The 23907-nt window shown below is 46.3% G+C and overlaps 1 long non-coding RNA gene across 2 annotated transcripts in view; it reads right to left on the bottom strand.

Moving 5' to 3' along the window:
- LOC109395806 (uncharacterized) overlaps nucleotides 1-23907 on the bottom strand; it is a 257036-nt gene that overhangs the window by 5682 nt on the left and 227447 nt on the right. The window contains exons 1-2 of one of the 2 annotated variants that reach the window (XR_002126730.1): nucleotides 20593-20653; nucleotides 5593-5694 (exon numbers count right to left, since the gene is read on the bottom strand). This is a non-coding gene — a long non-coding RNA (uncharacterized LOC109395806). Of the gene's footprint in view, nucleotides 1-5592; nucleotides 5695-20592; nucleotides 20654-23907 lie in introns of those variants that run through there. The other variant, XR_002126729.1, reaches the window with a different exon arrangement.

The following is a 23907-nucleotide window of genomic DNA, read 5'->3' as shown; positions in this document are numbered from 1 at the left end:
CCCACCTTTAGGAGATACGTTCTACGTGTTAATGACCCCAAGAAGTCCTGCCACAAAGACACTGGTTTTATTTTGTTAGTTTCCCAAACACGTTTGAGCATGGGACACTTGTGATCTCAGCTCACCTCTGACCCCACGGGACAGCGTTTGTGGGACTCCACCCAGGGAAGCACTGACCCAAAGGGCTGAGAGCTGGAGGGAGCTTAGAGGTCATCCCGGTTCTATGCTTTTTGTCTTATTCTCTGTCTTAGCTTTGTCTTCCACTCCCGTATCTCAATGAATTTTATTTTTCTCCCATCCTGTTATAAATTTAATGTTTTCAAGTAGTATTGGACTGATGAGATCCATTTTCTTCAGTATCCATAAAGCAATGCATGAGAACGATGCTCGGCCTCTCTTAAAAACAAAATACTATTCACTAGTTTTATTGCTGTGAAGGTACACGAAATACTGCACTTGAAAATCCTTGGCGAAATGTACAATAAGATCATCTGCAGCTCGTCAGAGCAACTTTCACTATTTTATTTTTTTGTCTTTAAGTTGAATTCGGTAGTCTGGCCTCAGGCAAAACCCTGAAAAGATGTGGTTCTTCTTCTGGCAAACAGTGCATCTGATTTCTGGGCCGCTCCTGGGTCTCCCCTTTCTGTCCTGTCGTCCTAAGGACCTACCTCCATTCTCCCGCTCAAGCCAGCGCTCCAGAACGGATGAGACAGACGTCATTCACGCTTCAAAGTGAACAGAGGAAGCCACATTTCTGCCCAGGTGAAGAAGCAGCTAAGCATGTTTGGATGGGGCCCTCTCCTCTCTACTTGTCACCAGCTCAGGAGTCCAGGGATGCTCAAGGCCACAGTTATTCCAGATTTGGTCCCCTCAGGAGGGTTTCATTGGGTCGTCATTCTGGGAGCTTTTAGCGTCCTCGAGAATCTGCCCACTCCTGTGTGACCTGGGGAGGCGTTTTACAGCCCCTCGTAACTTCACAGTGTTTTAGGAGAGAGATGACAGGATCTCTAACAGCCATTAGAATCCTCCCTATTAATGCTTTCATTGTAAAGAGAGAAGCCTAGGGTCTCAGAGAGCTGATGTGAGTTTTCTGAGAGCACAAAGCTCACATCTGGGACAGTGGCTGGGGCAGGAGGTGGCAGGGCGGACACGCGGTCTCAGGCTCTCAGTGTGATGTGAACACCACTCTGCATCTGGCTTCCAGAGCTCCCAAATTTCCACCAGAGAAATCTTCACTAGTTCAAGCTGAGATTGACACAGGACGTCAGTCCTGTCTGGCTGAGAGGGAGCAGGAGAGAAGTAATGTCTTTGCAAAGATCAATAAAGAAAGGAGAAGCGAGGAGAAGTGTGACTTCTGCTCTTTAATTTGAGTGTCAAATTGGCAAAAGAGAAATAATCTCTTAGGAGTACCCCTCTGAAATGATTTCAAGCCTCTCCTGAGAACCAGGCACACGACCAAGTAGCCACGTGAGTCATGGTCCTCAGTGAAGTCCCCTTGGTGAGTGAGTGGCGTTTCCCCTTTCCAGAGCACTTGGCAACTCAGGCAGAAATGCCTGCTGCACCTGAGGCCGCCTCCTCCTGGGAGATGACATCTGGTATACCCGGTAAGAGCTCCTGGAGTGACACCCGGGGTTCAGAAACAAAATTAAAATCACACAGTAAACAAAGGCTGGCTGAGTGGCTCAGTTGGTTAAGAGCTCACTCAAGAGTTTGAGCTCTGAGCAGTTCGATGCCCAGCCCGAGCTGAGCAGCTGCTGAGCTGCCAACAGGTGGCAGGATGGCTCAGCTTAAAAAAAAACACACAACAAAACACACACAGCAACTCACTGTAGGCAGAGTGAAATTACGTAAATCCTAATCTACTGGTTCAACAAAACATTTAAAAAATGGAGTATTTGCACGATTTTTAACAGCCTCTTCTTTTGGGGGACAATCTTACTGTATTTTAGAGTGCCGTCACACCATTCAAAGGGAGTCAGAGGAGAGCTGCTTGGCTGGTAGGCCCGCTTTTGTGGTTTTGTCTTTTTAAACATTTTTTTCCCTTTTACGTAAACAAAAAGTATCTGTATGGCTCTTTGGGGAGACACAGAGCTGGAGGTAAGGGGTTCTGTTCTGTTTTATAGCCTCAAGAAATGGTCTCAGAAATATTTTGACAGAAGACCACACAAGTCACATATTGTCATTTTCAGCCGACGGGAGTGGCATTTGTGCTGACACCTTTGCTGGTAATTTGAGGGGTGCTGCAGTCAGCTCCGGGAGCAAGCTAAGGCCCGAATCCTCCCAAGGGCACCACTGGCCGGATGCCTGCACCTCTATGGCTCTGATTGCGGGTTATGGCACTGGTGAACTCCAGCACCTCTAATGCGAGCTGCCCTGACTGGATCCTTACAGGCATCAGGAACTCAGGGGCTGACGTGGTCACCACCAAATGCTTCAAGCCTGGCAACCGCTTCGTGTGAAAAACCTTTATCTGCATGATGTCACGCCTCCAAAATGTCCCCTTCTGCCTCTGCTTCTCTTGTTTCCTCACCGTGCATGACGGGATGAGGTCAAGGCGTACTCAGGGGCCAGAGTCCTACTGCTCTGGTCTACGCGCTTGACAAGTGCTAGAACAACCATGCGAACCGTACTCCCAAAGCCGTAAGGACACACGTGGCTCCAGGGCTGCTCAGTGTCACCTCGTTACATCCCCTCAGAATTTCATGCTAAACAAACAAAGAAACAAGCCATGCTCTCCTGTCCCGCTGTTAGATTCCGAGAGCACGGCAGCATATCGCAGCTTCCTTTCCGCATCAGCTGCCAGGGAGCTCAGATTTCTGGACAGTTTTTCTTCCCCAGGACATCTTTACTCCATTGATTTTGCTCTTTTTCTTTGCTTTTAATTATCCTATTATATCTGTGTCGTTCAGGATAAGCAGCTGGATATAAACACATTTATTCTACTTGTTGGCCATTTAACTTCATATGTCTTTGGTGCTCTTTAGATCAGAGGTTTTCATGTTGGGGAATGTTCATTTTAAGAGTCCACTCTCAGGTGTGTCAGCATTGGTGGAGGTGACGGGGGAACACGTGGTGTGTGTGGCTCACACGAGTGTCCTTGATTTGTACAGGAAGCTCCTCTAACCAGACTGAGGGCTGTTGGGGAAAAGCAGTATTTTTAAGCTTCAGTGTGATACGTTCTGACCCAGTGGGGCTGGCGTAGGGTCCAGAAATGGGCAATGGAGCTTTTTTCTTAAGGGAATGTTCATAGAGGGGATTTTAAACACAGTTATAGAGACTCTGGAAGCAGGGGCGCATCCAGGTTGAAAAATGTGGGGGAGGGGTGGTGGGTTCCTTCATCCTACAGGTCAAGGCCCAAGGCCGCTTTCATTCCCACAGAATGCTTCCCATCTCAATGGAACCGAAAGGCAGGTGGCGTGGAATGCCGTCCCTGCTCTTCCTGGCATCTTGGTGACCTTGAGGGGTCCATCCAACGACCGCACCTGCCGACCACCTCACCTGCACAATGAACAAGTCAGCCTATAACGAAAAGGACTCTTTCCACGCCGATAAAGTGCCGATTCTTCACCACCATCCAGGGAGACGGCACGTTTAGAAACAGGGGGAACTTTGGTAGCACCGGATAAGCAATGAGCTGGGAGAAGGATGGGAAGAGCCTTTTCTGTACAAAGTCAACATGGCTTGGTTTCCTGCCAGGGACAGGCACACCCACTATCGTTCTCCGGCATTAGGAACTCCAAAGCGAGGTCATAAGCCGTGCAAATGGCTGTTTCATCAACAGGAGTCGCAAGCCAAATGCGATTGTTAAATATTTGCAATCGATAAAATCAATCTGTAAGCTTGATTTTGCTTAGAAGGGGGGGGCCTGGCTGACAGAGGGCCCTGGCGGCGCTGAGCAGGCCAGTGGGGTGAGTGCAGCCGATGCACTGTCTCCTTCCTTCTAGACCCAGTTCACCCAGGAAAGCAAGTCTCCCAGCTCTTTTGCAGCAACGACCACTTGAAATTAATGAGCTCATCATCCGTGTCTCTCTTGGAAGCAGTTATGACCAAGACTAATTACCTTCAGCACAAAGAAATACTTTTTTTCCCCCAGTCACCTAAATTCCTTCCATTTCGCTGTACCTTGCAGCACAGCTCTACAGTTTAAACACAGAAGATGTAATTAAATTAGAACTCGTGGTGGAAAGCCGGGGCAGCTGGCAATAATTGCTTTTCAGGGACCCCTGTAATTGGCGCTCCAAGGACTTGATTTCAAAGCATCCGAGTCCATTTAGAAGGCTTGCTGCATGTGGGCTTGACCTGCTTTGAGCAGGGCACCGTGGCTTCGTGTGTCTTGGTTTTCTTAATTTTAACTAAACTCTTTTTTAATGATTATGCTAATAATTACAGTACCATGGTGCTATTTTATGGACACTGGAAGATAAAATTCGAATTCCTCTTCTGCCCATTAGCTAAAGTTGTAACCACAAAATATACACAATCTTTGCTCATTAACTGTTTGATAAGCCCTGGAAATTCCACGGGAATAAAAATCCTGTTTTCATTTGGTGCCGCCCATAGAGGATTTAACACATTAAACCAAGGCATGAGAGGGAGTGTGTTAACGGGCACCGCAGTACCTGCTCACCCTGCTTCCTCTGCCTGGAATGTCTCCCCCTCTCTGTGCTGGTCCAATGGGCAAAATGGTACTTATCCATCGAGTCCCAGCGTAAATGCCACTTGTGATGGACTGAATGCCTATGTCTCCCCCCAATATGAGGGTATCAGGAGGTGGGCCCATGGGAGGTCATTAGGTCATGAGGCAGAGTCCTCTCACGAATGGGGCTGGTGCCCTTAAGAAAGAGACAAGAGTGCTTGCTTCCTCTCTCTGCCATGTGAGGACGCAGAGAGGAGACGGCCGTCTGTCAACCAGGAAGAGGCTCTTCACTGAGAACCTGACCTTGCTGGCACGCTGATCTCGGACTTCCAGCCCCCAGGACTGTGAGAAATTAATGTCTGTTTGTTTAAGCTTCCCTCCCTTGCAAAGCTCCACCTGTGTCTTCTGTTACAGCTGCCTGAGCTAAGACTCCACCTCCTCCATGCAGTCTTCCTTGATTGCTGCAAGAGGAGTTCACCACCCCAAATTCCAGATCCAGCGTCTTGTCATCTACAGAGTGCCGATCACGGGACCATGCTGACCAAAAGATGGCCTAACCTTTGTGGAGACTGAAAGGCTATTGTCATCACCCTGATGAGTCTCTCTCTGCTTACCTGCTAAGAGGCTGCCAGCTAAAGACACTGGACATAACACAAAAATCAGCTAAAGACTACAGTCATCAGGACAAAGCAGGTACTAATTAATTATCTGAGGAATGTTATTTTGTATCTGAAAGAAAGTGCTGCTCTAGACATACTATTGTGCTGTGTGACCTTGGGAAAGTCACTTCGCTTTCCTGAGTTTCAGTTTTCTTTTGTGCAAATTAAAGTTTATCAAACTAAATTATCATTAAGATTACTTTTGCCTCCAATATTCTATGGGTGTAATTACAGGTAGGACAAACCTTAAAATTGTGCTCAAGGTATTTATAGCATTAAAGCTAATTCATAACCTACCTGATCCTGCCAACAGGGAGTGGACTTCTCCTTTGCAATTACTGTTTCTGGCTTCACAGCAACACTTCATGATCGGACCATTTCATGCAAAGTCGATTGGTTCTGCAAAATACGGTGGGTAATTAGTAACCGGACAGAATTCTTCATCTCATTTTGCAGCAGCATCTTGACAAAATACCAGAGTTCCTCTCCTTTTGCAGGGAACATACTGAATTCTGTAAATGTTTGCTGCTTCCGTGAAGGATAGGGAAAAACAAACAAACAAAAAAACACCTCAATGATAGGTCAAACAGTGGCTAACACTGTAATCTTTGTTGATTATTATCACTTGGAGCAATAGTGGTAGCAGCAAGTGTTAAGGTTTGCTGAGCAGGCACTGGGCTGAGTGCTTCACGCAGATTACGTCCTGTACACAGTGCTGTGAAGCAGGTGCTCCCATTATCCCTTTCTGCTGAGGCTCCGAGAGGTCGAGTAACTGGACTAGAATTATACAGCCTGTGTGAGCCAGAAACAGGATTCAAATACAGGTCAGCTGACCCCAGAGTCCAGGCTTTCACAGAAGGTTCTAGTGACACACACGCAGTAGCTCTAATCAGGAGGAGCACCCAGTATGCAGACACCTGGCCCTACAGGTATGAATACGGAGGCTGAAACTCAGCTGCAATGAACACGTGTGGCTCACAGTTCTGTGATCCAGTTCTGATGGTGTTAGGGAGAGGTCTCCATGTTTCCAAGGAATTCTCTGACGCCAGCTGGGTGTCCTACAGTGCAACTCAATTCTGACACCACCTACCTGGAGGTAGCATCGTATCCCACAGGTGAAGGGCTCAATCCCACAAGGCTGCCCCACCCCGGCTTCAGAGGCCAATCCTCAAGGCAGGTTGTCATCTGTACTCTGACCCTTGGCTACAGGTTGGAGGTTCCAATAACCCCCTCCTTGGGTTCAATTAATTAGCTAGAGCGGCTCACAGAACTCAGAGAAACGGTTCTTACTAGGTTACCCGTTTATTGTAAAAGGATGTAATTCAGGAACAGCTAGCTGAAAGTGATGCACAGGGCAGGGCACGGGGAGGGGGCACGGGGTTTCCATGCCCTCTCTGGATGGGCCTCCAGGTGTTCACCAACTTGGAAACTCTCTGAACTCCATTCTCTTGGGTTTTTATGGAGGTTCCATTCCATAATCAGGATTGATTAAATCACTGGCCACTGGCTATTGATTCAACACCCAGCCCTGCCCTCCTTCCCGGAGGTTTCAGGGTGTGACTGAAAGTTCCAACGCTCTAATCACGTGGTTGGGTTCCCTGGCAACCAGCCCCTCTCCTTAGGTTACCTAGAGTTTTCCCCAAAGTCACCTCCTTAACATAACAAAAGACACCTTTTTTCAGTCTCATCACTTAGGAAATTTCAATGGCTTTAGGAGCTCTGTGCCGGAAACAGGGAGAAGACCAAATATATTTCTTATTGTAAATCCTAAGGCCTGTACTGCTAGTTAAAATACAGAAGCAATCCTGCTGGTTGGGAACGGTTGCTGCCCTGAGTCCCGGAGGGGCTGCCCGTTGGCCTGAAGCTCAGTGGCTCCTCCCTCCATGGGTCCCCCTATCCCGGTAGCTCCTCCAGACCTAACTACAAACAGCTGTTATTACCTGTCACAGCAGTGCAGCCCAGGACCCCGGCCCTGAGCTAAGACTGGTGTTGCCCATGCAGTAATGATTACGAATTAAAAAAACATTACTCTTGGTAAACAGGACTATGTGTCAGCGTGTGATGTATGTTTGGGGCTCAGGGTCTGTTTTCTGTTTTAAGTTGGAGGGAGCACCCCTGTGGGCTGCTATAATGAAAATACTGTGGGCTCGGGGGCTTAAACAACACACATTTATTTCTCACAGTTCTGGAATCTCGAAAGTCCAAGATCAAGGTGCTGGCAGATTTCATGTCTGGTAAGAGCCCAGTTCCTGGTTCATAACCTTCTCGCTGTGTCCTCACATGGCCAAGGGGTGGGGGAGCTGTCTGGGGTCTTATTTATAAGGGCACTAATCCCATTAATGAGGCTCCACCCTCATGAGCTAAGTACCTCCCAGAGGCCCTACCTCCTGACACCATCACGTTGGCATTCGGATTTCAACACACAAATTTTAGGGAAGACACAAACTTTCAGACCACAGACCTCCCAAAGGCATCCTCCCGATACCAGAATTTTGGGGATTAGGATGATACTACTTTTGGGGGGGACACATTCAGTCCATACCACAGACTTCCTGAAGCAGTGACCTGGCAAGGACAATGCTAAAAACCACGAATCCGTGACATTTCAGTGGCACCGTTCTAAACGCCATTTTCCAACAAAAGCAACGAAAGGCTCTTGAATGAACTGCAGGATTCCAGGGCTGGAGGCAAAGCACACGATGAGCCAGGAGCATCCTGATGTGCCAGACGGCGAGGACACGCCCCCACACAACAGAACGAGAAGGATGGGGGCGAAGGAAAAGGCGCAGGGGACGCCTGAAAGGTCGCTGAATGGCTCCGGTTGGAACTGCCTGAATCACAATCAGTGACAGCATCCGTTTATAACCCAAGGAACAAAATAAATAGCCACGAGCCCCGACTGACACTGATAAATAAATGAACCAGTAAGTGAGGGAGAAGAATTTACAGAAGAATTCCAATTAACAAATGTAAGCAGGATGAAATAGAGAATCATCTTTGAAACACCACAGCAAGAGCTGCTGCCGGCAAGACCCACTAATGATGCTAAAACTGGTGGGTGAATGTTTAGCACAAACAGCATTTGCAGAGTTTCAAAGGATGTCCCCCGAGTATTCAGATATTACAAAGGAAAAAAGGAACTACTGTGGAGAATTCTGGCCAACCACCCTGGACAAGTGATTAAGGTTCACTCACATCACCCATGACACCTGTGGACGGCCACGGACCCCCTGATCTCACATACGGAGAAAGGCACGTCACCCCTGTGCTTTGCTTTCCAATAACGCATAGCCTCAGTTTAATAGTGATAAAACATCAAACACAAATTGAGGGACTTTCTACAAAACAAAGGGCCTGTAGTCTACAAAAATGTAAACGTCGTGGAGATAGGGAAAGACAAAGAAATCGTCATAGATTGGAAGAGCCTAAGGAGACATGATAGCTAAACACAAGGTAAGATTCCAGCTTGGCTGCTGGGACAGAAAAAGGCCCTTCAGGAAAGCTAGTGAAATAGGACTCAGCTCTGCAGGTGAAGGGTTAGGAGAGTTGACCGGTTAATTTCTTAGGGTTGATTACTGTTCCATGGTTATGTGAGCAGCTAACATAAGGGGGAGCTGAGTGAAGAGTATTTGGGAACTCTGTAATTATTTGCATCTGTTTTTCAAGTCTACAGTTGTCTCAAAATAAAATGTTTTTGAAAAATGAATTCAAGAAACAAAACTCTGGAGAGTTATCGATATTGTGGCATTCCCGAACTCGCCTCATTCATAAAATGTAGGAAATTTGTCAAAATAAGCACACAGTTTGAAGAAAAGTGAAACCACTGACCACCAATAAGGACCTATGCTTATTTTTAAAAATGTTCATTCACCAGGTCTTTTTGGATCTCCTACGAGGAGCTAGGTACTGTGCTATCATGAATACGTTGTCTTCTGTGTTGTATAACCTTCCTCTCAAAATCTTTCTTTCTGACATACGAAGTACAATTTTCCAGACATAAACCTATCTATCTGCGCTGAAGAAATTGTTTCTGGTCAGATGGTGCCACCAAAAATGCCCTGGGTGGCTATTGGTGGTTTTGTTGGTTTTCTTGTATTGCCCTGCTGCTGCTGGTTACATGGGGGTTCAGGAACCTTTTGCTCTATTCCACTCTGGAAAAACAAATGACCGTGCCTGTGAGTTCCCTTCATAAATAAATGAGACTATGGTATCATGCCCATCGGCTTGGAGAACGTCAGGCTCGGCTGGTCTCTTTCACAGGACAGAAGAACCAGGAGTGAAATCCTGACAAGGTGCTATCAAAACATCTTTCCCAACATGAATTCCACTGTCACTTAACATGATGCAACTTAATTTACGGCTGCTGGGCTATAGCTTCAATTATGTACAAAACAAGAAATGGGAAAATCAATGGAACCTGATAGATTTGCTCACGGATCCTTTAAATGCACAGTTTGATGAGAGGATTGCATAGCATCTAGCAGGGAGCAATGGGGACAAACTTAGGGGACATTACAGTGACTCAGTTGATGTGACACAGTTCCAACCTTGCTATCAATTTCTTCTAGACCAACGGTTCTCAACCTGTGGGTCGTGACCCCTTTGGGGGTCAAACGACCCTTTCACAGGGGTCGCCTAAGACCATCGGAAAACAAAAAGATATTTACATTACGATTCATAACAGTAGCAAAATTACAGTTATAGAGTAGCAACGAAAATAATTTTATGGTTGGGGGACACCACAACATGAGGAACTGTATTAAGGGGTCGTGGCATTAGGAAGGTTGAGAACTGTTCTCGATGCTTCAGCTGAAGTTTTCACTTGTCGTGAACTTTGGACTACTGATTAGAAAAATAAAGGCCTACGTGATAGATTTATGGCAGTGAGCTGAGAAAATAAAAACAAAAACAAAAGAACTAAGAGAACAAGAAGGGATGCTTGAACCTGAGTTCTTACAGGATATGGAAATAATTGTGAGTGTAACAATTGTGATGATGATGATTTATGAAAAAAGCAGATAGAATTTATATAAACACACATATTATATATATACATGAGGTCAGACATTAAGTTTGCGAACTCTTCCTAGAAAACGTGCGACATACCTCATTGCTGAATATCACTATGGTCACCTTCAAAGTACTCCCCTTGGGAAGCTATACACTGACACCAGTGCCTAGTCCACCCTTCAAAGCAATTTTGGAACTCTTTTTCTGGAATGGCCATCAGAGCTGTCATCGTATTACCCTTGATATCCAGAATGTCATCAAAATGTCTTCCTTTCAACATTTCCTTTTTCTTCAGGTAAAGAAAGAAGTCATTGGGGGCCAGATCAGGTGAGTAGGGAGGGTGTTTCAATACAGTTATTTGTTTACTGGCTAAAAACTCCCTCACAGACAGTGCCGTGTAAGCCGGTACATTGTCGTGATGCAAGAGCCATGAATTGTTGGCGAAAAGTTCAGGTTGTCTAATTTTTCACGCAGCCTTTTCAGTACTTCCAAATAGTAAACTTGGTTAACTGTCCAGTTGGTACAAATTCATAATGAATAATCCCTCTGATATCAAAAAAGGTTAGCAACATTGTTGCAACAAATTTGAGAACTTAATTCTCTGACCTTGTACATATATGTGTATATATAGATTATATGGACTGAAGGTCAGTGGATTATGTATGGGGAGGAAAAGGCTGGAGAAATAAAATATATTTACTTTATGGGAATAAATACGGATGAGATGACAGTATGTAACCTACACCCATAAGTGAGCCTCAGGTGGCCCAGTTTCTATGCTAAGTTGCATTCCATGAAGTACAGTCAAATCTCAGTCCTTACCCAGGCCCCCAGCACAACAGAACAGGAACCCCCGTCAAACTGACCAGCAATGCTTCTCCAAAGCTCCTTCCTGCACTTCCCAGCTCCTGTGCCAAACCGACAAACTCTCGAGTCTAAGCTTAACGCTTTCCTTCCACAATTCTTATTGCTTTTTTGCCAGTTCTTTGTTATATCGGTTTGCTTGACGAGTTGTCCATTTGCCTTTGTAATCTGCTTCTTGCTTGTGATCCTTTCATAACAGATCAGGAGACTCTGCTAGTGGGTAGATGACTGGGGGAGGGTGTGAGGGTGTGTGTGTGTGTGTGTGAGTGTGAGGGTGTGTGTGTGTGTGTGTGTGTGTGTGTTGGGGCACTGGGAACAGTCCTGTCCATGGCAGTGATTTGTCACATGGAAGGTCTGGCTTGCTCCAGTCTCAGCCGGGAAGTGACAGGACCCCTTGTGTCCATAAAGAGGTCCCTCCTTTCGCACCACGCCATGGCTTTGGGGCCATGCTCTCAGCTACAGGAAGAGGAGCTCTCAGACTTAAACCTGAGGAAGCCCGCAGGGAGCCCAGCACTAAGTGCCACCAACGGGCCATGCAGACATAGTGGGTGCCAGGTAGCACCCCTCTTGTTCTTCTAAGCAGCTCTCCCCTTAGTCAGCCCTCTTTCCCACCATAAAAGTTTTTTATGACATAATTATACATCTGTGCCTTGTAGTTAGGTGAGGTAACTCACAATTAGCATGTTTAATTAGGAAATGAGGTGTTAGAATCATAGCATGGAACAAAAATTCATCCTGAAGTTTTAGTTCAGAAACAAATATTGGGTTGTCGGAAAAGTCATGACGCATTTTTGCAACGAAAAACATAGAAAAAATACATCATGACTTTTCCGACAACCCAATAGCTTTTTCCTTTAAGGAGGAACAGCACACAAAATCAATGCTAAGTTTCCATTTTGGCAGATAGTGAGACTTCATTTATGTTTAGCGCTGTAAGAGAGCATTCCATCCGTTTTCCAGGCGGAGCCCGCCTTCCCCTGTAGCTGGGAATGAGTCACTCTGGGATGTCACCATCCCCTCCGTCACTCCTGGGCCAGGCTGGGTTTTCTCTCCAAGGCAGACGTTGAGCCGATTTACCTGGAGACATATGCTGTCGGATGATGACGTTCAGCTCAGCCAGGTCATTCAAGGTATGTTTGGAGCGCCTACTGTGTGTCAGGCACTTTGAGGCACGGAAGATGAGTTAGTGAGTGAGACCAGCTTCTAAATGCACTGGAGGCAGAGAAGGACGCAGGGGGTGCTGGGGGAGCACAGAGCAGGGAGGACTCAGTCAGGAGGCGAGGTGGTGTCTTCATGTGGCATTTCCCAGGAAGAAGGACCCGTGTCCAAACCAACCAACCAAACTGAGGTGCAAAGCCTGTATCGGACACCATCATTCTTAACATGGGGCCCAAGGACCTCCATGAAGGGGCCAAATTGTCTCCTGGGCCTCGCTTCTTTCTGAGGACAGGTCATGAGTTTACCTGTCTTGTGACATGAAAGGCATCAAGTAATCGGGAAGCTTTCAAGAAGTTGGCATTTTTCTGGAGAGAAGGCACACAGCTTCATGTGTCTTTATGGGGCATATTCGCAGGTGTGTCTGTGACCCACAAAATGTTCAAGTTATTGATCTAGATTGGCCAATATTTATAGATATTCACTAATTTCATAAACGCAGGAGAGGAGACAGAGACAGGGACGCAGCCCCTACTTTCAGGCTCTCAGGGAGGACAAAGCGCATGGGGCGGCAGAGATGCCACACAGCCAGATCTGTGCTGTCTCTCCACAGAGCGGCTCTGAGGCGGGAAGGGCTGTGCAGCCAGAGGGATTTCGCGACCCTCCGGGCACCCAGGCGCGGCCACATGACGGGTCTCACCAACAGAAAGTGAACGAGGCAACGTGCGCCCGTGTCAAGCTGAGTAGGTTAAGGGCTGCACTGCCTGTGGGGGGACGGCAGGTCCCCAAATCTCCAGTGGAAGGCCACTCAACACCCCCTGCACTGTTCTGGCTCCACGGACTGTTGTTTAAGCCACAGATTAACTTACGCTCTAATAGCCATTTGCATTTTTGTTTATAGACACTAAGGTTTACTTTCCTGACACAAAAGGCAAGTTCAACAGGCTGTGGTAAGTGCTACAGATGTGTTACGTGCAGAGGACAGCATCAAGGGAGGCATCTAAAGTGGGATGAAGCGTGAGCCACAATTCCTCCATGCTGAGTGGACACCAAGTTCGGGCCCCACAGAAGATCATGGGGGGCGGGGGGAGGTGGCAGAGAGTAGGTGATCAAAGGGGAGCTCTCAAAATGGCGGGAACGACCCACGCAATGCCCCGGAGCTGAGAGGGAACAGGGATGGGCCGAAGGCAGTCAAAGTGGCCGGAATGGAGGACTGGACAGGGTGGAAGTGAGAGAAATCTGCAAGGTCTAGATCTTGCAGGAGGTTAGACTTGAACCAAAGGGCAAGAGTAATGGGTGGTGATCAGAGCTGGGTTTCTGGAAAGAGCATCCCGGTTGCTGTGTGAAGGACAACGAGAAGACTGGGGCAGGGAGCCCAACGCCAAGACGATATTCTAATCCTGAGGAACAGGAACAGTGGCCCAAATCAATGAGAAGGCAACGGGAATCGAGAGACGTGGCCAGATGGGACGGCAACCGGATAACGCAGAAGAAGGAACTAAGGAGCTGGGGCCAGAGAACGCTAAGGCTATGAAGTAGGGGTGCAGGACTCAGGGTGTGTGACAATGCCGCCAGGCTGGCTTTTGCTGTTAGGTTGGCACCTGGTTCTTACCTCTGGAGGTTTAGTTTTACCTGTAAAACATGGGTTACAGCGAGTTTGCAGTTCTGTGAGGATGGAAGGCAGTGTTCTGTGCCTCTGCTGAGCATGTGAGGGAAGGAAGGCTCTCACGCACCCACCGGTGGGATCTATGTTAGGAACCCACGGCCTGGAGTATGGAGGCCCTTTAGAGCTGGAGTTTGAGAGGCTCCACGTGGAGAAGGGCCGCTCTCTACTCTGGTGAGCCCGCCTCACAGGTGATGTGGGTGGTGTCTCCCCACGGAGAGCACCAGTTTCTGACCTCCCCCCAGTGTGTTGTCAAGGACCCAGGTGGCTAGCGTTCCTCAACCAGACTGCACTTGGGGACATCACACACCTGGAGGTCTCTGGGGTCACCCAATCTGCCAGCACAGCCCCCCGAAGCCTTGTACTAGTCGCTTCTTCTAACTACTCTTGGGTGTCAGTCTTTGGCTACCGATAGTAGTCAGAGGTTCTCTACGATGGTATCCGCGTTCCTGTTTCCTCATTTCTTCCAAAGGCCTGTGCGCAGCTGAGCAATTCAGAACAGCCTTTTCACCAGATTCTCTCACATGAGGCCGCTGGGTGAGCACACAGTGGGAACACACCAGGCCCTCAGCAAACATTTGCTACGCGGCTCCCACCAGCACATAACACATCCACCGCGGGCGTCTCCCCTGGGTTTCCGATACCGGCTGTGCTCACCGTGCTGCAGTTTACACTTGGTGAAGATACTGATTCATTTTTAAACACCAGAACCACCTCTGCATTTAGCTAATAAGATCTAGACATTTAAGTCTGACTCGCAAAAACCCTTGGCTGTTTCCCTACAGGTCTGGACCTCGGAGATAATTCAAAGAGCTCTCTTCAGGCAGACTGACAAAGCTTTTTTTTGGACCAAAACAAACCTGATTCAAGCAATTATTCTTACATGTGCTTTCCAAAGCTTGGTCAACTAACTTGGCAGGTGGCGAGTCACCATGTATAGCAGAATGAATCTTTAATTGAAGTACCTGGGTCAAAGATAAAAAGGAACAGTTCACACAACACGGCAGCTGGCATTACAAACTCTCCGCATAAAACCACAATTTGCAACCAGCCTGGATGCATCACAAGCGCTTCTGGAACCATAAACCTCTCGTTTGATTGCACCATTTAGAATGTTGGATGGAGTGCTGTGTGAACCTAATTTGCTTGTTCGCAAATGGCGGCATGGATGACGGTCCTCATTTGCCTTTGCAGCTCATCTAACGTCTGCCACGCGCCTGTGATGAGCAACGATTCCAGGAGGAAAGGGAGGCTCCGGGGTGAGATGCAGTGCAGGCTGTCAAAGAGCCGTGGGGCGCATTCGGGGTGGCCTTTCCAGCCACGGGAAGGCGCTGGGGTCAGGCGGGTCGCCCTCTCGGAGGGGGCTCTGCGGGCTCTCCTCCAGAGTGGGAAGGCATTCGGCACGTGCTGCACGTGGCAGGGGCTGCGGTGTCAGATGCGCAGCGGGTCTGCCTCCCATTCCCCCTCCTGGTGACAGAACCACCTTTCCTTTGGGAAAATCCTCCATCAGCACACGTGGACTTTGTGGGGCTGTCAATCATAGGTCCCCACTTTCACCCCAATGCTGAGTGGAGTGGCATGCAGACCAGGCTGGGCCAGGCAGCGCACTGCCCCTCCTGAAGCTGTGATGGGCTCAGCAACAGGCACATCACCGTCAGGCCAATCAGATTCCATCTGCAGACTCGACCCAATTAGTGAGAGAGGCAGCTTCCTCTTGATCTTGGCGTAGGCATTGTGAACACGTCGGCCAGGGTTGCTGGCACCCATCTTTCCCACCCTGTGGAGACAGCCTCCCCAAGGCAGGAGGGGATGAGACCAGCGTCCTCAGAAAAGCAGGGCTAGGCACGGAGAGTGTCAGAGCGCACTTGAACTCTGAGTCCCTGCAGCCAGGAATGAAAGCCACCCGTGGGCTCCCCAGGTACATAAGCTAACGCACCCCCACTTCCTCTGCTTCACGTGGCTCGTGGGTGTTGGCTCTCTGTCCCTTTAAAAAGAGTTCTAATACTGTTGTTTTAAAAGATGCAGTTTAAATAAAGGGACCAACTAAACTTTTTTGTATTCTTCTCATGGTCCATTCCAAGGCACGACTTGTGCTAGATTTCTAATTCTAGAGTGCATGAAGTGATTATTTGCAGCAATTCTTTTGTGAGAGTGATAAAAACACATTAGGGTAAAGTTAAATGAGAGGCCTTTTTTTTTTCTATGTGTAAAATATTGCGCTTAAATGTCAGAGCAAGGGTGTCACCGTCTCTCGGCGCCATAACAGACCCAGGTGTATACAGCAATGTCCTCTTGGACAAAGGCAGAAAGAGTCACCTTTAAAGGCAAAGGTTGTCTCAACACCTGTATCCTGCCATTTCAAGTCTCCATTTCCTTTCATGTATTTATTTTTAAAAACAGCTTTATTGAGTTACGTTTCACATATTGTATAATTCACCTAGCTAAAGTGAAAACATTCAATGTTTTTTAGATATTTACAGGGCTGTGAAATCATCACCACAATCAATTTCAGACTTTTTTCATCACCCCCAGGAGAAACTCTGTAACCTTCATCAGGCAGGTACCACTGAGTTCTCTCTTCCCCTCGACCGCAGGCAACTGCTCATCTCTTTTCTGTCTCTATGGGTTTGCCAATTCTGAAGTTTCACAGAAATGGCATCAGACAACATGTGATCTTTCGTGACTGGCTTCTTTCACGTCGCATCGTATGTTCAAGGTTCATCCATTCAGGTATCAGGACTTCATTCCTTTTTATGGCACAGAAATATTCCACTGTATGAATACATCACATTTTGTTTAACCACTCATTTGCTGATGGACATTTTAGGCTGTTTCTACCTTTTGGCTACGATAAATAACTACTAGGAATAATCACGTGCAATGTTTGTGTGCACCTATGTTTTCTTTTCTCTTGGGTGCACACCTGGGAATGGAAACTTTCTGAGAACTCTCCATGCTGTTTCCACATGGCTGCACCAGTCCATACTCCCACCAGCAGCACACAGGGCTTCCAATTTCCCCACATCCTCGCCAGCATTTACATATCTTTTTGAGGACAGCCATCCTGCTGGGTGTGAACAGATGCCTCACTGTCCCTTTGATTTGCATTTCCCTGATGGCTAATGAGGCTGAGCACCTTTCAGTGCTTGGTGGCCATTTTTGTGTCTTCTTTGGAGAAATGTCTACTCAGATTACGAGCCCATCTTTTGATCAGGTTCCATCACTTTGACAGCAGTGGGCAGAGCACTTGGGTGAATGGAAATGGGCTTCAGGTTTGGGAGTGACTGGATCTACTGCTGGGAACTACATTCCGTGTGGTAAACAAAACCAGGAGGATGAACACAGAAGGCAATAGAGCAAAGGGAAGACAGCATTGTGTCTCCACCCCAGGGCAGAGGGGAGGGGAGTCGATGTGGGGCGAGTGCAAACACTTCTTTTCAGCCTTCAGGACTCACTTTGCATGTCACCTCCTCCGAGGAGCCTTTTGTGATTGCTCACAGAGATATCTCGTGTATTATGCTTTATATTAGGATTAGTTTTTGTTTTCATCAGAACTCTTTTATGACTTACAATTATTTGACTTTTCTGCTCCCTTTTTTTCCCCCCTTCTAATTCTGTCTCCCAGCAATTTGAGGACAAATTTCATTCTGTCTCACTGCTGCAGTGTTCTCAGAAGCTACCTCAGTGTCTGATATTGTGCCTTTCTTTGCTCAACAAATATTTCTTGAATGGAAAATAGCTGAGGCTATAAGACAGAAGAGTTATGTTAGTTTATGTTCCTCCAATACTGAAGAATACTTTATGAAATCGTCCCTGCTAAAAGACTAACTTTCAAACAAACTGACTTCTGCCTCCTCACCTGTAACATTTACTTAGCAAAGTCAACATCTGTACCATGCTCTCAATATTTAGTCCTGAAAATTATGATGTATGCTGGACACTCTTCATATAATCTTCATTCAGAGGAAAGTTTAGCTCAAGGCAGGCTCCTGCTGGGATCCATTATCCATGGACCAAAGGGATTTTATTAATAAGGCAATGTTACCTATATTATAATTATACTGTAATGAGCCCACCTACAATGGAATTGGTCCACCCCAAAGGACTCGCTCCTTTGTTTGAGTTCCATGTTAAGGAAAAATGTTCCTTGCCATGGGTATAACACATCTCATTTTCCATAAGCACAAGTTCTGAATCCCACGCTGTTACAGAAGCACCGTTTCATGCCATTTCCTATATTGGTCATGCTTGTGCAGAATAAATGTTTGAATAACACTCAGAAATGGGACATGGAATCCCAGACGGGGACATGAGGATTCTTTAAAATCATGAGTAATTTATAATGCTGCTCACAATTTATTGCATCGCAGAGGTCTAGCTGAATAAATGGAGGAGCTTCCTCTCCCTTCTCCATAGCCCTCCCTCCTGAGCATACAAGTAAAGACCCTTGTTGGTGGCTGAATGGATGCCGAGGAACGGGAACATCTAGGTTCATTCTCAGGTGACTGACTGGGAAGCAGTGTCAGATTTTGCGACAAGGAATGGGATTCACAGGGTATTGTGAGCCAGTGTCAGGATTCGAATCCTGAACTGTCATACTCATCTTTCCTTGCATCTATTTATCTGTAAAATGAAGATATAGCATCCACCTCACAGAAGTCCTGTAAGAACTAACTGATGTAACACACGTAGGCCACTGAGAACCATGCTGGCAGATGGTGTTTATAATTATTGGCTTTCTTCTTCTCCTCCTTCATCTTAATATCACCATCACCATCATCACCACCAACATCATCACCATCGAGCATGCAGGAGAACTTTAGGGGAAGGCAGGTAGAATGCCGATGGATTCCATTTTGGACATGTTCCTGTTGGGGTACCTGTGAGACATCCACTTGGGGACACCTGGGAGGTAAATGGAAAACCTGATCTGTAGCTCAAAGGAGATACCTGGGCTGTTGATGTGGTTTGGGAAACCTCTGTGTACAGGTGATCGGTGAATGTGTGGGACTGGATCAGAGCACCTGGGGGGAGCAGGTGCAGTAAGACGAGAACAGGAGTTGGGGACAAAGCCTTGAAAGGGAACACAATGAGAGAGGAACCCGTAGGCAAGTGCTAGTGGCCAAGCAGTAGGAAGATACGAGGGACAGAGCTGTGTCAGAAATTACGGAAGGAGGACAAGGTTTAATAAAGGCATGGCCTGTGACACCAAATGCTGAAGAAAGGTGAAATCATAGGGGACAAAGAAGCCTACTGACTGAGTGACTGGGAGCTCACTGGCAACGTGTGCTAGAGCGTGGAGCCCAGGAACCGCTGAGCTGAAGGTGAAGACCATGGCCTGCTACATCATGTCACAGTGAGCACCTCTGATGGGGAGAAAGGGAACGGCAGGGTTAAGAGTTCAGGGAGCTGAGTCCTGCCTTGGTACCTCTTTCTGTTCAGGGCTGTCAATGCAAGAAGCTTACCTCCAAAGAAGGATAATTCACAGGAAGGGGGACAAGGTAAGAGCTTAGGAGTCACCTGCAAATGCTGAATTCCGAGGGGCGGCCTTTTTGATCAAATCGAGGCATGAACCTGAACATCTGGCCTGCACCTTGGACTTAAGCTTGTATCTTTATCCCATGGAAGCTAGAAGTGAAGAAGGTGGCGTGAAGATTGTCTCACAGAGTCGGGGTAGGAATTGAAGGGGGACAGGGCATGGCTGCGTTCCTGCCAAGTACTGGCATCCTGCCGCCCTGGGTTGAACTGTGTCCCCCAAACTCATAGGCTGAAGCTCTAACCCCATTGTGATGGTATCTGAAGGTGGGGCCTTTGGGAGGTCATGAGGTTGGGGCCCTCAAGATGGGATTAGTGCCCTCATCACAAGAGAGCAGAGAGCTTTCTCTCTCTCTCTCTGCCATATGAGGACACAGCAAGAAGGTAGCTGTCTGCAGGCCAGGATCGGGGCCCTCACCGGGAACCAAATCAGCCAGCACCTCCATCCTGGACCTCCCAGCCTCCAGAGCTGTGAAAACAAATGCCTGTCATTTAAGCCCCTGAGTCGATGGACTTTGTTATAGCAGCCCAAGCCCACCGAGACACCTGCTCACTTGTCAAACACGGCCCAACACACTGCCCACCCCCACCCCCACCTGCCCTCCCCTCACCACAAACAGCTCTTCCTCTGCTGGGAGGGCTGAGTGTTCCCTCAAGATCTCGCCATATACGTAGTGCCAGAAATGTGAGATGCAGGCCCTGGCTGTGCCCCACCCCCTTCCTGGCAGTTTGACGCAGCTGAGGTCAGGGGTTAGCAGGGTGTGGAGCCAGGGGATGCGGGTTACCCGTCTGCCATAGGACCCACGAAAACAATACTTCCTCGGTCTTCTACAAATAGTTCATAATGACAGAACACTTGGAAGTTATTACACTCTTCTTAGAACACCATGAAATATTGACACGTTTAATTCTAGGAAAAATTTCAGGCAGAAAATATGGCTCTCTTGCATGTCACAATATAAAATCATAAGCACAAACACACATCCATAAAAAAGCGCGCTGTTGAATTAAGAGTGATTGGCTGTTTGCATTCATTTTCGCTTGCTACTTACTCATTGGATCTCACTCACCAGCAGACAAACACTAGCAGGTGCAAAACGGCAGGCAAATGTTGGCAAAGAAAGGCCTAAAATTGAGAAAATTTTATCCATTAAGACACATTTTCTGGAAATTGCAAAAAACCCGCAATTATTTCAATTTAGTGATGGAATGTATCCGTTTTGTACAGAATGAGAATCTCTAAACCAGTTCTTAAAATTTCACCCTACAAATTGCTCTGTACCACAGGGCCAGGGCTTGTCTATTAACAGACACGCTATTAATGAGAGAGTTCAAGTTCACACCGGCAGTGGGACGAGTGTCGCTGAGGGGAACCGCAGTCCAGCTGTGTTATTCCTGTTACCAAATGGAAAGGGACTTTCCACCCCCTTTGCCCTTTCTCGGATGCAACTTTCCAAAATTTTTGTGTCACCAAACTAAGAACAGCTGTCTGGGGAAGAGAGAAGAGTGATGCAGTGAGAATAGAGTCTCTCCTTCCTCCGCTTGGTTTCGACAGCTTCGTGCTATTATGTTCTCCTAAATGCTCATGGGGTCAATTTATTTACCCCCCACAGGAATATAAGCACTGGGTCAAGGTCTCTGCATTATCAGCTGCTGGACCCCCAGCATTTACACTGGGGCCTGGCGCACACAGTAGGCACTTAACAGACATTGGTTCATTTTCGATACCTTGCCAAATGCATGACAGTAAGTCAGTGTAGGTTTATGTTATTAGAAATGCGACACTGATCATTATAGCATTTCCTATTTTTAAAATTATGTAACTTTGCACTGTAGCAATTGGCAGTCTACACAGTGGGAAACGGTTTCAGGTAGTTGATGCAATTTCCTATTGTTAATAGTTAAAGAACTTTACCAAAGACACTCGAAAATTATTTGGTTATAGAATGAGCAACAGCTCAGAAAGTGGACTATGGAAACAAATACTTTTTGCCCTCCTATGCCAATGCTGTCGTCATTCCTAACCCCACCGGATACTCTGTGATTACCAATCAAGGAAAGCTGACGAGCCCTGGGAGTGACAGCCAATTTTCTAAGTTGAGTCAGACATAAAAAGGTCGACTACGAACCATTTCTATAATAGTTTTGTCAGTAGATTTGCCATTTACCGTACATATCAAATTAAATACCTCCCCCCCACAAAACCCCAACACCCTCCCCTGAAAAAACACATATAAGACTCATGACAAGGTCACATTGTTAGGCAGAAAAGGGGACAGAAACAAATGGGGTTTTCTGAGCTAAATTTCAGATTTTGGATGGGCCTCTGATGCTAATTAAAGCTGGCCATCTTACCTAAAATAGCAGCAGTCTCCTTGGTCACGAGATACAGGCATTTTTTTTTTCTTTTTGTGGTGATGCAGGAGGTGCCAAAGGCTAACCACAACCCTGCTCTCATACACACAACCTTGGACTTGAATAGATGCTGCTGGCAAGCCTATTATCCATTTGCTCACCACAGATGACGTTAAATGTCATCTCCAGCCTGGAATTAGGGAGAAAGAGCAACTATTAATTATGAAGAGGAGCCTGCGAGCCTAATTTTGGAGAGCTGGTCTCAGGAGGGTGCCCACTACATGTTACCTGCATTGAAAGACATCTGTCACATGCAGCTTCTCTAATACAGACTCTGCAGCTTCCAAATTTCTAGCATTAAAGGCGACCTGATCACCTCCGGTAGCTCCTGTTTCAAATGTACGTAACCCATTTATCCTTGAAACATATTTATTGAGCACCTTCATCAGACCAGTCCCGCTGCTCCACCCTTCACAATAACCCTAGGATGATCTCAGTCGTGCCTTAGTGGGAATCACTACCAGGCAATTTCCTCTAGGAAGTGTAGAGAGGAACAGGCGGGAACAAGAAAAATCACTAAACATTTAGACGCTGGAGGTAACTGTGGTTTAGATTAATCAGAACTTTTGGTTGTAAGTCACAGAGGACAAGCTGATCTTTTCAAAGAACCGGTTTTTGGTTTGATTTTCTCTATTTTAGTTTTATTTTCACTTTTATTGATTTCCCCTCTAATTTTTGTGATTTCTTTTCTTCTGCTTGTTTGAGGAATAGTGATTGTTCTTCTTTTCTCTAGTTCCCTAAGGTGGGAGCTTAGGTTATTCACCATCGGTCTTTCTTCTTTTCTAATATATGTATTTTATGCTGTAAATTTCCCTGTAAGCACAGATCTGCTGCAGCCTATAATTTGGTAAGTTGTATTTTCATTTCGTTCAGGACATTTGAACATGTTTCTTGACATTTTTTTCTTTGATGCTTGTGTTATTTTGAAGTGTGTTGTTTAATTTTAAAGACAGTTTGGGTTTTTTCAGCTAAGTGTCTATATTGATTTCCAGTGCAATTCCATTGTGGTCTGAGAACACACTTTGTACGTTTTGTGTGAATTTGTTCAGGTGCATTTTATGGTACAGAACATGGTCTATCTTGGCGAAAGTCCCATGTGAGCTTGATAAGACTGTGTGTTCTACTGGTGTTGAACGGAGTGTTCTGTAAATGTCAATAAGACCAAGTTGACGGCTAGAGCTGTTGAGGTCATCCATATCCTTACCGATTCTCCACCCGTTTGGTCTATGAATCACTGGCTGAAGAGTGTGGAAGCCTCTATTCTAATGACGGATTTGTCTGTTTCTCCTTTCAGCTCTGTTAGTTTTTGCCTCATGTATTTTGATACTCTTGTTAGGTTCATACACAATAAGGATTATGTCTTCTCAGAGAACGGACCCCTTTATCACTACATAGTGAGTCTCTTTGTTCCCGATAACCTTCCTTATTCCAAAATCTTCTTTGCTTGAAATTACTGTAGCTATTCCAACTTTTTAAAAATTAGTGTTATCATGGTATATTCCTTTGTTTTTAACCCATTTAAGTTTTTACAGTGAAAGGGGGTTTCTTGTAGACAGCAGATAGTTGGGTCTTGGTTTGCTTTTGTTTTAATTCACTCTGACAAGCTCTGCCTTTTATTGGTGTATTTAGGCCACCCATATTTAAAATGAGTATTGATATAATGCCTACCATGTTTGTAACTGTTCTCTATATACTGTATTTTCCCTCTGATACTATCCTTCCCCCCTTTTTCTGCCTTCTCTGGTTTTAACTGTGCATTGCATATGACTCCATTGTATTTCTCTTTTAAAAGATCAATTATATATTTAAAAGTATTTTTAGTGCTTGCCCTAGAATATACAATATAGATATTTTAAAGTTTTCTTTTTAAGATTTTGGTGTAATGTACATAACATGTAATTTACCATTTTAATCATTTTTAGGTATCTAGTGGCATTAACTACTTTCACTTTATTGTGCAAGCCTCACTA

Source organism: Hipposideros armiger, unplaced genomic scaffold, assembly GCF_001890085.2.
Source record: "Hipposideros armiger isolate ML-2016 unplaced genomic scaffold, ASM189008v1 scaffold_483, whole genome shotgun sequence".
Taxonomy (NCBI): Eukaryota; Metazoa; Chordata; class Mammalia; order Chiroptera; family Hipposideridae; genus Hipposideros; species Hipposideros armiger.
The sequence above is the reverse complement of the archived record's forward strand: the minus strand, read 5'-3'. Positions and strand labels throughout refer to the sequence as shown.